The sequence below is a fragment of the Cyprinus carpio genome, chromosome B3, assembly GCF_018340385.1.
Source record: "Cyprinus carpio isolate SPL01 chromosome B3, ASM1834038v1, whole genome shotgun sequence".
NCBI lineage: Eukaryota > Metazoa > Chordata > Actinopteri > Cypriniformes > Cyprinidae > Cyprinus > Cyprinus carpio.
In genome coordinates this window covers 45331459-45345383 of record NC_056599.1, presented here as the reverse complement: position 1 = coordinate 45345383, position 13925 = coordinate 45331459, and the positions used below count along the sequence as shown (strand labels likewise).

General features: G+C 38.4%; 1 long non-coding RNA gene across 1 annotated transcript; it reads right to left on the bottom strand.

Annotated features, from left to right (window-relative positions):
- Positions 1-6850: 6850 nt before the first annotated feature.
- Positions 6851-8714, bottom strand: LOC109057970. The gene is made up of 3 exons (XR_006154304.1): positions 7986-8714; positions 7374-7894; positions 6851-6956 (listed from the first exon to the last, which is right to left on the bottom strand). It is a non-coding gene; the product is annotated as an uncharacterized LOC109057970 (long non-coding RNA).
- Positions 8715-13925: the final 5211 nt, after the last annotated feature.

Sequence of the window (13925 nt, the reverse complement as noted above, 5' to 3'; positions counted from 1 at the left end):
AATCGGGGATTTTTTTTTTACCCAGCCATATCGCCCAGCCTAACTCAGAGTAAATCAAATGTCAACAATTTATTATCAGTCAGGTAAGGTTTTGATTGCAATGACATAGCCAAATTCAGAGATATCAAAGTCCAATAAAAGACATCAAATCTCTCTAAGGTGAATCTAAGAGTAAAAGATGCATACCTGATTTTAGAAAAATACATCAAGGTATGAAGTGTGGTGGATACAACTTCATGCTAAGGGCTCCATTTCTGGCTAACAGAAGGCCCTGATCCTCTTTGCTGCAATCGTTTAAATACCTCAGACCAAGACAAACATCCCCAGAGATGGAGGAGGACAGAATCTAACAATTGGAATTTGCATTAACTCAGGTCCCAAAAGCCTGGTTGGTGTTTAACAACTCAATGGGAACAGGAGGTACTTTACATGGAGGACCCTGGGAAGGGCACTCCCATTACAGGAGGCCAAAATAATCTCTTAACTCTTAGGATCTGTATTATCTTTTTAATCTACTTTTGTAAGATTGAGACCTTGTACCAGGTTGCACTGAGACATTTTCAAATGATACCAGCACATGACCTGTTAGTTCACTGCATTGACTGTTAATCATTTTGAGCAGATTGAATAGAAGGAAGCATGGGTGAAGAGAGTTCCAAATTAAACAAATGGCCAGAAGGGAAGGATTGGTCTTCCTGCACCTCCACTGATGTGGGGTGTCTCGAAGATGCCCGTGTATGTTCGTATTGTCTGTTTGCTTCGCAGGAAATCATAGGATCTCAGGTTCTTTCATCCTGAGAACCCTAATTATTGACTCAATTGTGTCATTGTGTCATCATCTTTTTGAGAATTGTAAGATTTAAGTGAAAGAAGAGAGAAGAACTGCATCCAAAATATGACATTTTTAATGTAATTTCTCACGATTTTTGGGGGGGGGGGCCACTCAGTCGTGTTCATTCCAGCCAATACACTACAGGGACAGCTAATCGTTTACATCAAAAAACAGTCAAAAGTTAATGAACAATTTTTTTGGGGAAGCAACTTTACTACAGAAATGGCAAAAAAATATTATATAAACTAGTACTAGTAGCCTACTTCTCAGAATTGAAAATTAAAATGGTAAGGAGTAAAAAAGTATGCATGTGCCCTCAGACACGTAATCAAATGAAAAGTTTAAAAGCTTGCAATTGTACTTCAGTCAAAAACAAATTCCCCCAAAAGTATTAAGTACAGTAAGTAAGTTAAAATTCTCTCCAGTATTTTACACACCTGGACATTTTTTTTAATAAGTATCAAAGGAGAATGAAAACCAACCTGTTTGTTCCTCAGGATCTTCTTGTTTGCACTCTCATGTTTCTTCAATCTTCACATCTTCTCTCTCTTCTTTAATAAACTGACCCAGCTTTATAACAGTGTTGTGGATCTCAGGAGTTTTTCTGTCTGTCTGTTTGGACATTCTGTCATGTTTAAGATGAGAATAATTAAACAACAGGAAATCAATCCAAACTAAATCTCAATCCCTAGTTCAGTAGTCAGCACATTCTGGTAAGGGACTCGATTAGCGTAACAATAATTAACACACCTACAAGTTTCACAGTCTGAGCTTTATTTTTTTTATCCAGAAAGAAACGTGCAACCGACTTGATCCTTAAAATATTATCATGCCTTTTCGTTTTGTCCTCAAGGACGAACAACAGTAATGTTTTTTTCTAACACAGGTTTTTATAAAAACTACTTCAATGACTAACTGAACTACGGCAAAATCCTGGCTTGAGCTAAGGCCCTCCCTGCTTAATGAATTATCGCTTGTCAAAAACTAAGACTCACGTGTTACACTGACGTAAGAGTGTAAATGTTTAAAAACACAAACCCTTCTTCAGCCGAATCACGACAGACACATGGAGGCGCGACGCTGCCTTATGACTGTTCACAGCGGGCGTACCAAAATAAAAGTCCGTCACACGGTAAACAAATCAAGCATTTATTCCGTATTTTTTTTTCGCTTATTTGGAAGTTTAATTATTGGTTAAATAATGTTGGCTATAACCTTTTCTAAACCACTTAATACATGATTATTGTAAGCATTAAGAACCATTATTTTTTTGGTTTCCACTGAAAAACCAAATTAAATAATAATAATAATTAACCATGGTTTTTACTATAAAAACAACAACAACAACAACTACCCAAACATGGTAATCAATACACCAAAAGCAATACTCCACTTTTCATAGGATATAAAAAACCTAGTGGTTAAATGTGTTGTATGGAAGACAGTTTAATATTTTTGGTGAATGCATTTTCTAGTGCCAGAGCCAAAATCTTGTAAGCCTCATTATTTTTACTGTTATACAATGAACTATGTTTGTCAATTAAAATGAGCTTTTATGAGGTCCAGAGATTTACGCAAAAACAAGCAAATATTCAACAGACCTCATTAGACATGGCTGTGATGTTATTAATTGTGCAAGGTAAATGTAAGCTACTATTTGTTTGTAATTGCAGTTGTCTTCAAACAGTCATTACGCGTGATAAATACCTGCAGATCTGTACATCAACCTTGTAGTGGTTATTAATGTATAATTTCTCAGTGGATCTTTTCTAGTGTCCAGTCCCAGCATGAAATCAGAGTAAAAGGTTTGATATTACCGAGCTGGGATTTTAATGTAACAAAATACGAGGTGTTTTCAGTGGAACAGCATCAGTTTCTCAGACACAGTCTAACACAAACCTAATATAATCAGTTCTTAATGTAATGTAAGTTGTGTAATGTAGTATAGTCCATGGGCCTACTTACAAAGGGTTAGTTCAGCCAGAAAATGAGAGCTCAAATCACTCAAATCAGAGAGCTCTCAGAACTCATCAAAAATATCTTAATTTGGGTTCTGAAGACAAAAAACGAAGGTCTTACAGGTTTGGAACGACACGAGGGTGAGTAATTATGACAGAATTTGCATTTTTGGCCGAACTATCCCTTTGAATAGTGTATATTTGTAAAATGTGTCATTTGCAGTGTTTGGGTAAGTTTTACTCAGCAAAAATGTGATCCAGCTACAAATCACTAAGTAGTTCCTTAAAAATTGTAATCTGATTGCATTACCGTTACTGCATTGTAAAAAGTAGTCAGATTCTAAATAACTTGAGAATGTAAACTGAAAGTAATCAAACCTAAAAAAAAAAATACACTACAAGAAAACCATCATGTAATTTTTCCGTCAATATTAAATTAATGAAAGTAACTATGAGTATTGTAGTTTTGTATACACTTCCAATATCAACAAAAAGGGTGTGTTATTTTGTTTTGCGTGCGGACATTGCGGCTCAGTCCCAGCAATGAATCTCATTCTGATGGGTCATTGTTTTTATACCTATATTAGTTTTTACTGTGAACATAAACGATTCACTTGTTGAACTTTTCCCCAATCTATAACGCCAGATTAAAATATGTTTGAGTGCAACATTAGAAATATGATAGGCAACCTTCAGATGGAATCTTAATGTTGTGTAGGACTCATCTGCATTTATTCAATTTATTTTTAACATTAAATTTATTTAAAATGGCAAGAGGTTTCTGGCTGCAGACATAGGGCGGACGAGGTGGGATTTCGCTCCACGTCAGAGCGAGCAAGAAATACGTCCCCACCCCCACCTCCACTAGCGATACGCAACTACGTCACCTCCACTAGCGACGCAGCCCGCCATTGTGGTCCGGGCAAACTTTAAAACAGCTATTCCTTTTCAATTATTTTGTTGAAGTTTTCGTTTTGTATTATTTATTATTTATTATTTGTATTATTAATTGTTATATACACATTTATCAATGGTGCTTTGCACCTCTTTGTACGTAATGTTGATATTTTCTGTACTTTTGTCGTTGGTACTTTTATCTGGGCATTAATAATAATAATAAAAAGAAACTAAGCTTTTTGCAGTTTATGACGAAAGCGCTGCCCCCCCCCCCCAGCAGTAGGTTTAAAATACACATCTTGAGGGCCTCTGCCTTTTTGTTCATGGTTGGTTTTTTTCTTAACTATCACATAGTTCAACTACCAATGTAACATTCCATACATTTTAGAAAGTAAACACTATGTTTGTTATATTTAGCTGTGAACATTAAATGAAACATTATTTGTATTTTAAACTAAATAGATAAATCAACCACAGCAAATAATAATAATAATAATATCCACAATTTAAGTTTTAATTGTTTAATTGTATAAAAAAACATCTTACACTACATTGAAACCCACATGTACTGCAAGTTTTTTAAAAAAAACTGGGTTTGTTACAGTGAAGACACATTGCACGCACACACACACAAACTACACTCTTCGTCTGTACCAAGACCTCCATCATCTATGAAGCAATCCCAGCTATAGTAGCCAGGGTGGTCATAGAGGAGTAAAACCCCAAAAGCACTCCCTGTTGGCCATTTCCATGGCAGCCAGCCACAGTCTTTGTAAAGCTGGCTGCACTGTAGGTGACTGCACCTAGAGATGCTGTACGGCTTTCTGTACTTTTGATTGTGTCTCTTTGAATATTTTTTTCCAATTCACTACACCTGTTCAGTATCAAAACACAATTATGACAGCACATTCAGACCCAATTCAGACAATAAATGAACATCTTTAACTGTCAAAAGTATTTCACTTTCAGGAAAGAGAGTGAGATTACCCACAAAAAACAAGAGGGGACAACCACACTTTATTGAACTCACTATCAAGCCAGCTGAAGTGTGCCTCCTGTTGAAAATTCTCTTGGCTGACAATGCTGTTAAATCTCTGCATGTCAGAGCCATCCTGAGGATTGCAGAGCAGCCATCTTCTAGAACGACGAAGACAAGGATACTCTGGAGAATGTCATCTGGCAACTGTAGATATGAACACGATTTACAAGTAATATAGAGTCAAGTCAAGCCATTTTTTTCATTAATATTATTAACATGTGCCTGCAAAAATAGTGGTCACTGCACCATCCTGTGAAAACCCTTGCGATCTTTGCTGGAGTGTAGTTACCTTCCAAAAAGTCAAACATGTTAAATAAACAGATTGTTTAGGAAACAGCTGCATATTGTTGTGTAGACATTAATAAAAATCCTTAAAATGAGCTTGGCAACTCACCATAACCATGAATACTCCACAGTCAATCCCAAAATGTTGTAGAGGTAGTCCCTATTTGAAAGAAAGAATACAAATTATGAAGAATTTACAATGACTGTCAACCCTTATACATGTATTTCTTGTATATTTTTCATTGTGCTGTAAATGATCATTACCTCAACACCCAGGCCTGACTGTTCTTCTCATGCCAGATGTATACATACCTGTAGCTCGACTCCCTCCTTCACAAGCCTTAGACAGGCATTTCCCACCTGTGCATATGATTGAATTCATTTTTTTTGTACTGTATTTACAAATAAAACATATTGAGTGCTTTCACGTTCCAACAAAATCTTTCACCCACCATTGAGTCCATTTGCCTGTTTAGACCTAAAGATAAAAGGTTCTCCCTGGTCAAACATGTAGGACCAATCCTTAATAATAATTTCATGGGCAGGCCTACCCTTGTCCAGAACATAGCTGACCTACAAGCAAGACAAAGCCAAAAAGATATGCAAATTTAAAAGTACCATTTAAAAAAAAACGTGCAACAATATCAGCAAAATCCTTTAATTACTTCAATGACAGAAACGGACTTCAGTCAAATAAGCTTTGCATTCATGTACCAACTGTTTCTGGAGGGGATGATCTCCTCCAGCTGCCCACAATATTATCCAGGGCCTGAGGCTGCTGATGGCAGTAAGTGTTGCACAATGGTGCGAAGGGCCAATATCGACAAGAAAAATTGAACACTAAGACTTATTGATGATACTATTAATTAATCTCACTGCATTTGATCTGAGAGTAACATTCACCTATTCATATAAGACATAGTGCTCAGAAGAATTCCCAGTGACCGGATGAGCATTTTCCTCCCCACAGTGCACCCTTTCAAGTAGCCATGGCAATGACACCTGCAATTTTTCCATCCCTGGCTGCCTTCACTATTCTCTTCTGTGGGTTCAGACAGTCTGCCCTCATAAGGCTGGAAAGGCAGTGAATGAGGAACCCCCCAATTGGTGTGTGTCGCCAGACCTTTTGCAAAAATCATAATCAAGCCCTAAATCCCTTTCAGCACGTAGATTAAATTTGATGCTGTATACAATGCCATGTGGGCAAAGTATTGCAGACCATCCACCTGAGATTAAAGATTCAATAGATTGTCAAGTGTGTAACATACAAAAACTTAATACCATGGTTTACAGAGCAACACTTCAACTTACCAGAGCCACCCCATATGCTTTGAAAGACCTTGTCATATGTTTGTCTGCTCTTCATGTTCTCCTTCATTCTTGTTATGAGATCAAGGCGGGAGCCCTTAGTGTCAATATTGCAGGCTCTGCACAATTTTCTCACAACTCCAACCTGATAACATTTATAACAAACAGTAAACGGACCATTTACTGGACACTTTCTTACCCCTCAAACCCAGAGAGCTTCATCGACTTCAACACCAGAGAACTTCCCCATTTTGTTTGGCCAGCTCATCAATCAGATGGTCCTCAGTAACACTGCTCAGCTGTGCTTCAGCTGAAGAGGGGCATGTTCTCACTTTTTTGAACTCTGTGTTAAGAACAGTGCCACTTCGAACGTGACGTGTTTCACTCGCAATCCAGGGTGCCCAGTGTTCGTAGCTTGGACTGAAAGTGAAAGGGTTGTCTGCACTGCCTACAAAAAGTGATGCATAATTTGCAATCCAAATTGTTTACAAAATGTAGAATATGATGAAATATAGTATTCACCATAACTCACTTTGAAAAAAGCCACGACTTATTATCACAAGATGAACAGAATTCCAAAAAGTCTCAATGTCATGTTCACCGTTGAAGTCATCAGGGGGTGCATTGAGGTCACTGACTAATGAATCACACCATAAGGGAAAAGCAAGACCAATGGACTATAAACTAGGGCTGCACGATTAATTGCATGAATTTGTCGTGTGTCTCATCAGTAAAGCCAGTCCTGTGATTAGCAGTAAATGTCTGCCAGACGTTTTTAAATGGAGCGGCATTTACTACACAGAGCCATAGTTCATTGAAAAGCTACGCAATATCGCATTTATGATCAAATGCGATTCATTTGTGATTATGAACACTATATTGCGTAGCTTGTCAGTGAACTACAGCTGTGTGTAGTAAATGCTGCTCCATTTGAAAACTGTTAAATCACAGAACTGGCTTTACTGACGAGACACACATGACAAATGCATGTGATTAATCATGCAGCCCTACTGTAAACACAGTAAAAAATAATAGTAATCACAATGTCACTTACTTGCCAGTTTGAAAACCCCTTTCCTGTGTAGCTCCATGACTACCACAGGTGGGTAAAATCCACAATTTACACAAGTGTAAGTGTACTCTGTGTCAGTCAAAGCCTCAAAGTGGCAATAGGCATGAAATATGACATCCCTGGATGGGAACTTCTCTCCTCTTAACTCCTCCAATGAATCCACAACTCTTGATACAGACACATGGTTCTAAAGTGTGAAGCAAAAACAAATAAGCCTGAGAATAGACAGTGACAGATCATGTTCTTGTTGCTTAACAATGGAAACTTCAAAATAACAAAAACAAATAAAATCAAAATGTAATGTTCATGTACATATAGCCCATAGTTAAGTAATCTTAAAGATTACAAAAGATTAATACTCATGGCAACATTTTCTCTGAGAACCACACAAAGTTCAAGGAAGAGAAAAATGTGGTTATCAAAGCTATGAAGTCCATCTTTCCACTCCTGGTACCTATACACCATGTTGCACTGTGGACATATCCTATGGTATGTAGAAATGTCTGTAAAACACAAATCACATTGATGTCAACCCAATACTAGCCATCACTGATCATGACTGCTTATTACATTAGTCATATTTCTCTGACTTACGGTCTATCAAGCCCATCATGCTGACAATCTTAGCTTTCTTTGTAATTAGTACAGCCTCTGCAAGTGCAGGATGTCCAGTGCATAACTGGCATGTTGTCTCAAGAGGAAAGAATTTCTTTGGGTATTCCATCTTCATTCTCGATGTTGTAACTTCTTTTGGTAGCACTTCTGGATTTTTTTCTCTTTGAAAATGTACTGCACACTTCTCTTCATACCAGTGGTGTCCAGAAGACTACAAGGATCTGAGATTGGTGTTGTGGGCACCTCTGACTTGAAGGGGTCTCTTTGGGTTTGGAAAAAATGCCACATTGATATGTGTATGTGTGGACAAAATGTCTGTGGCTTTGTGCAGGGACAATGCCAGGTGTTCCTTTGGGTGTTATAGGTGACGATTATCCTCCCAAGTCGCCAAAAATTATGAATGTCAGGCTCGTGGATTGACAAGCATATATGTGATGGAGACCCACCAAAGTCCACAGGCACACAAAGAGGAACATGCACTGCACAAGCAGCCTTTTGCCTCTTCACACAATTAGCTGCCTTTGCCTCTCCAAAAAATTTGATTGCCATCATATCCCTCAGAGTATCTTCTCTGAGAAATGCCTCTGCAGCAGTCTCCTTACAGTAGTATACAGAGCGAATGTGAGAGCACAAACTGTAGCTTAATCCACTACACTGAGCCAACAACTGATACTCTGCACATATTCCTCTAGCTCACATCTGATTTGGTGTATTTTTCCCTTGTTTTTCTCTGGACATGGACTGGCACAGAAAACCCATGTCCAGTTTTTTGCACAGCAAATATGCCATTTCTCTCATCGATAGTAACAGTCTGCAGATGACAGCCTGAGTGATGTCATGAGACAAAATCTGAATGTCTCCTCAAGAGGTCTGTGTTATAATTCTTCTTGAGGAGACTAAGATGGCAATGGGGACACCTGACAGATTTCCCATTAACCTCTGCTGCACCTGCACCCTGCACAATGGTTGCCGTGCATACAAGTGGTCTTGCTCCACTGATGGGGTGGCACGAGGGAGTACAGGCTCCGCTGACGGAGTGGCACGAGGCAGGACAGGCTCCGCTGATGGAGTGGCACGAGGCAGGACAGGCTCCGCTGACGGAGTGACACGAGGCAGGACAGGCTCCGCTGACGGAGTGGCACGAGGCAGGACAGGCTCCGCTGACGGAGTGACACGAGGCAGGACAGGCTCCGCTGACGGAGGAGGGAAGTGGCACGAGACACGAGGCAGGACAGGCTCCACTGACGGAGTGGCACGAGGCAGGACAGGCTCCGCTGATGGAGTGGCACGAGGCAGGACAGGCTCCGCTGATGGAGTGGCACGAGGCAGGACAGACTCCGTAGACTGTGAAGTCAGTTGTTTATAGCATAAGACCAAATGCTTTTCCATGTCCACTCTCCTTATAACTGTCCGTGAACAATAGGGGCAGTGGTAATGCCCCGCAGCATGGCATGGCAATCTGCACCTATGTACAATTTGGTCTGAAACAAAAGTCAAACATCAGAATAACAAAACAATAAAAATAGGAATACTAGACACTTACTTGTCAATGTCACATGTAAAATGATTTTGTCTTTTAGGGTAGCAACATACATTTAAATTGTAAAGAGTGCTCCATCCTCCATGCAAATCCTATCCCTGGAAGTGAGTGAAAAATTAAATGTGAAAAACAACCTCCTCGTATGACTTTTTAATGTTATACAATAAACGCTAAACTCATACATATATCCTTTCATTATTCAATACGTTATTTTAACACAAGCCATCAAAACATGTTACGAATATGTTAGCCATCATGCAACACATGTAAATTCCATCGGGTTTTTTATCCCTTTTGTGCGTAATTTCACCCTGTGCGTTCTGCTTGCACTGCACGTTACGACTGCGTCAGTTCGCCATTGTTGCAATGATAAGATAAAATTACTTGAGTTAAAGTTAGAAAGAAATCACAACGACGCCATCTTGATTTTTTTTAAGTGGAGGTGACGTATTTCCGGTTCGAGAGTGGAGCTCCACTCGCCCATGGTCTGCAGCCAGACCCTTCTCTAAAGTGGTGGTCTAATGGATTTTTTTGAAGGCCTGATTGGTTAGCTGGCCCAATGTGTTGTGATTGGCTAAACTGCCTCTACTGCCAGTGTTGCCAGATTGGGCGGTTTTGAATTTGATTGTGCAGGTAAAAATTTGTTTGGGCGGGTGGACAAAATTTGGGCAGGTTTGGGGTCAGTTTTGGCGGTTTTCAAACTAATTGGCTAACAAACAAGACCAAGTGTGCATATACTGCATCCAAACAGTCATCACGATGTTTATAAACACAGGCACACTGCAGTGCAGAGGCGCTGATGCTGATGTTGACGTCAAGGCCGTACTTTTAGCCAATCACTAGGGATCTGCAGACAGACGTGATGATTCATGGGTGACAGGTTTTTAACACGAAAATGGATCTAATTTTAAATGTATTAACTGTATGAGTGATCATAATGCCTAAATATGTTACATGGTAAAGATTGGGAGAGTGTTTTAAACTCTCAAAATGTGAATTACACCTGCTGAGGGGAGAAATGTCATGAAGGCTCTAATATCACTGCAACTCCGAAATAAGAGCACAGTGAAATGATTTAATCAAAATCTATTTATATCTAATCTATATCTGAAAGATCCTGTCCTTTATCTTTTAAACAGTCCAGATTGGTATATCCTTGAAAGCTGCTGGGCTTGTTAGTTTTGACTGTGCAAAGATATGTAATGTTCTACAATATGAACTTCACGAAAGACTAAACCCGATTCGGACGGTAATGGTTTCTCATGTGGACCTTTGTAAAAATAAATTTACATATCACTGATGAAACTCATGGATTCGAGTGGCGATTAGTATTGTTGTTAATTTTTTTTATAGTCGGATTCTCATACAGTAGCCTATGTATCAATGAATGACAAAAGTTTTGACTGTCATATGTGCATAAACAAGTGTGAAATACCTAATTAGGTTGCTTTTTCCAAACACTTACATTGTGAACTTTTTTGCATTTAAATTCTGACGGTTGACATTGAAAATGATACGTGTTTTTTTCGAGGGTATTGGTAAATTACTTGATTGACGTTTTGACAGTGACTGCTTGCATATTTTAATCATATTTGGTAATTCTCTTTAATATATTTGCCCCGCAATTTGATTAATGGGAAATTTATCTAACGTTATTTATATTATTATTTTGTCGTCATTATTTTGTTTTAAGGAGGTTAAAAATGGCTCTTAACAACCTTGACTGACATTTATAATAGGCTATATGGAATATATATATGCTTAACAACCTTGACTGACATTTATAATAGTGAGATAAGGGACCAAAAGTACTTTTGAAAAATGATAAACAAAAATCGATACTACATTAGTTTGAATTAGATATCTACATAAACACGGGTCTCATCTATCATACCATAAAAAGGAACAGGTTTTTTATTTAACCACTTTTTATAAAAATTGACATTTACTCACTTATTAACTTGACATTTGTCAACTTGTCTGACACATGAAAATATGTTTTTTTGTGTGTGTTTGATCAATTCAAAACACTGTAATGTCTTTAAGTGTGTAGAAATGGTGTGCCTTAGCAAGGTTAAGTGATAAATTACATTTTTTTATATTTTTTTATTTTTTTTTGTTTTTTTGTTATTAGTTTTTTTTAATATTCTTCATTTAGTTTACTATTTTTTTCCAGTTTTAATATATACAATCAGTGGTTTTGTTCACACAAGACACTAATGCATGTAGATAAGTTGGTGTTTTAATGTATGAACACACTCAATTGAACTAAAGAAACATACATTTTTTATAAAAATGAAAAACCTCCTTACGTTGTTGACACAACTAACGGTGTTGACACAAATTTGATGGTGTTGACAAACTAATTGAGAATCAAACTGATTTAAGATATTTAGTTTTGACATGGCAAAGGGAGAGAGTATCAAGGGAAAGGGTATCAAACTTCAAACAAAGAGTACCTGGTGACAGGATCTTTAAGGCACACATGAAAATGTTCCTGGTATCAAAAGAAAAAAGCAAATTTATCTGGAGGTCCTCTATTGGTCATCTATATTTGAACTAAACTGTAAATCTAACAACTGATTTGCAAGAGGACACAATAGGCTGAGAACTAAGAAAGTTATGTAATAGTGTTAATAGTGTGCAAATGTTGAAGTGTAACAGGATCCGGAATTCTCCTGTTATTCTCATGTATTCTCATGTATTTCCTGACTCCTTCCAAAGGCTCACTGGAAAAATTAAAAGTGAACAATCAGACTCATAATGTCAGTGTTTCTGTAAATCTAAGTTGGTTGAAATGTCTTTTGTAATTCCTGCTATACTTTAAAACAGGGGTTCAGACAGGAAATTCAACTTTTTTTCTACAGGGCCTCGGGAAGGTAAGTTCTATGATTTGCTTCAATTTCTCTCAACAAGTAAATAAATATATAGAGAGAGTTTTATCTGTCATTACTTCCTTCGTTGTAGAGCCAAGCATTAGATATTTATATAATAGTTTGTCTACCCTGTGGTGGGTTTTTGTTTTTGGACAAGAGGTGTTGAACATGTCTACGCTCTATGAAGTCCATAACATCAGGTGCTATGGCATAGAGCTCCCTGGTCCAGCTTGCTTGGAGGGATCAAGCTGTCCCTGTCAGTTTCAAAAGGACATCTTTCATTGGACAGAAACAGACATCCCTCCTCCCATGTTTTGGGTGAAAATTGGCAGAAGGACCACGAGGACTCAACTTTCACATCTTGGTGTTTTATATCTACATCAATGGACTTTCCTGGATCTTCCAATACATCACCTGTCTCAATACCATTGATAGATATATCAACAAAAGCACCCTCAGGACCTTTCAATGGCTCCTCTTCCATTTCATCCAACAAATCTTCAATTTCATCGACTGAATCCCCAGCTTCTCCCAACTCTTCTTCCATCTCCTCCATCAACATGGCCAATGGACGGCTCTTCCTGGCCCTTGCATCAGTCTGCTGCTCTTCTGAGCAGTCTCTTATACAAAGAGTAGCTGGGGAAAAGCATTGGCAATCCAATGGCTCACTGCAAAAGCATGATAGCTGTCTGTGGCAGATGCAACTTTGATGTGGGATTACCTGGTGTATTTGTCTTGTTGATGGAACCTGTTTGAGGTGTTGTGGAACAAGTGTGTCATATGTCTCCAAGTTCCCTTCCAAAATTTGATACAGTTGAACACCAATCAAACTGTTCGAGATCTTCTCAAAGAAATCTTTACCATCCACAACATCATTTCCCCACAGAAGCAAGGAGTCTGCAGTTCTTTTTACTGTTCCTCCAATTGCCGTCGGGGGCACCTTTTTCCGTGGGATTTTGGGAAATAATTCCATGTGGTCCTGTTTGAAGCTGCCAGAGTGGGTGGTACTTCAGAAATGAGGTAGAAGTTCTTATTCTTATACTGCTTACTGGGGCCATCTGACCAGAAGGGCACTGTAGGAACTGATGGATATTAAGTCCATATATCTCTAAGGACAGGATCCATGTGAGTCCAGATCGCTGCTGCATCTTGTCTCTTAGACTCTGACACTGAGCAAAATGCCCCCTTTTTTTACCCTGGGTGTAATACAGTCCAGTATGAAGAGTTAACTGAGGTAAGTTCTGGCCAAAATGGCAAGCCTGAATTTCAGAAGCATATTTACACTTCCAGGATTCTGAAAAATCAACATGTACAATTACTGTGTTCTCTCTGCATGTTTTTGGAATGTGAAGTTTTGATTTTGCTTGTTTGTTTTTCAGGAACATCAGTGTTTTTTTTTATCTTTTAAGTTTCTTCTCATACAGATGAAGCAACTCTGAAAGACTCCCACTATGCAAGTTGAGTTTCATGTTGAAGTGGATCCCACTGGCTGTTTGGTCTTGA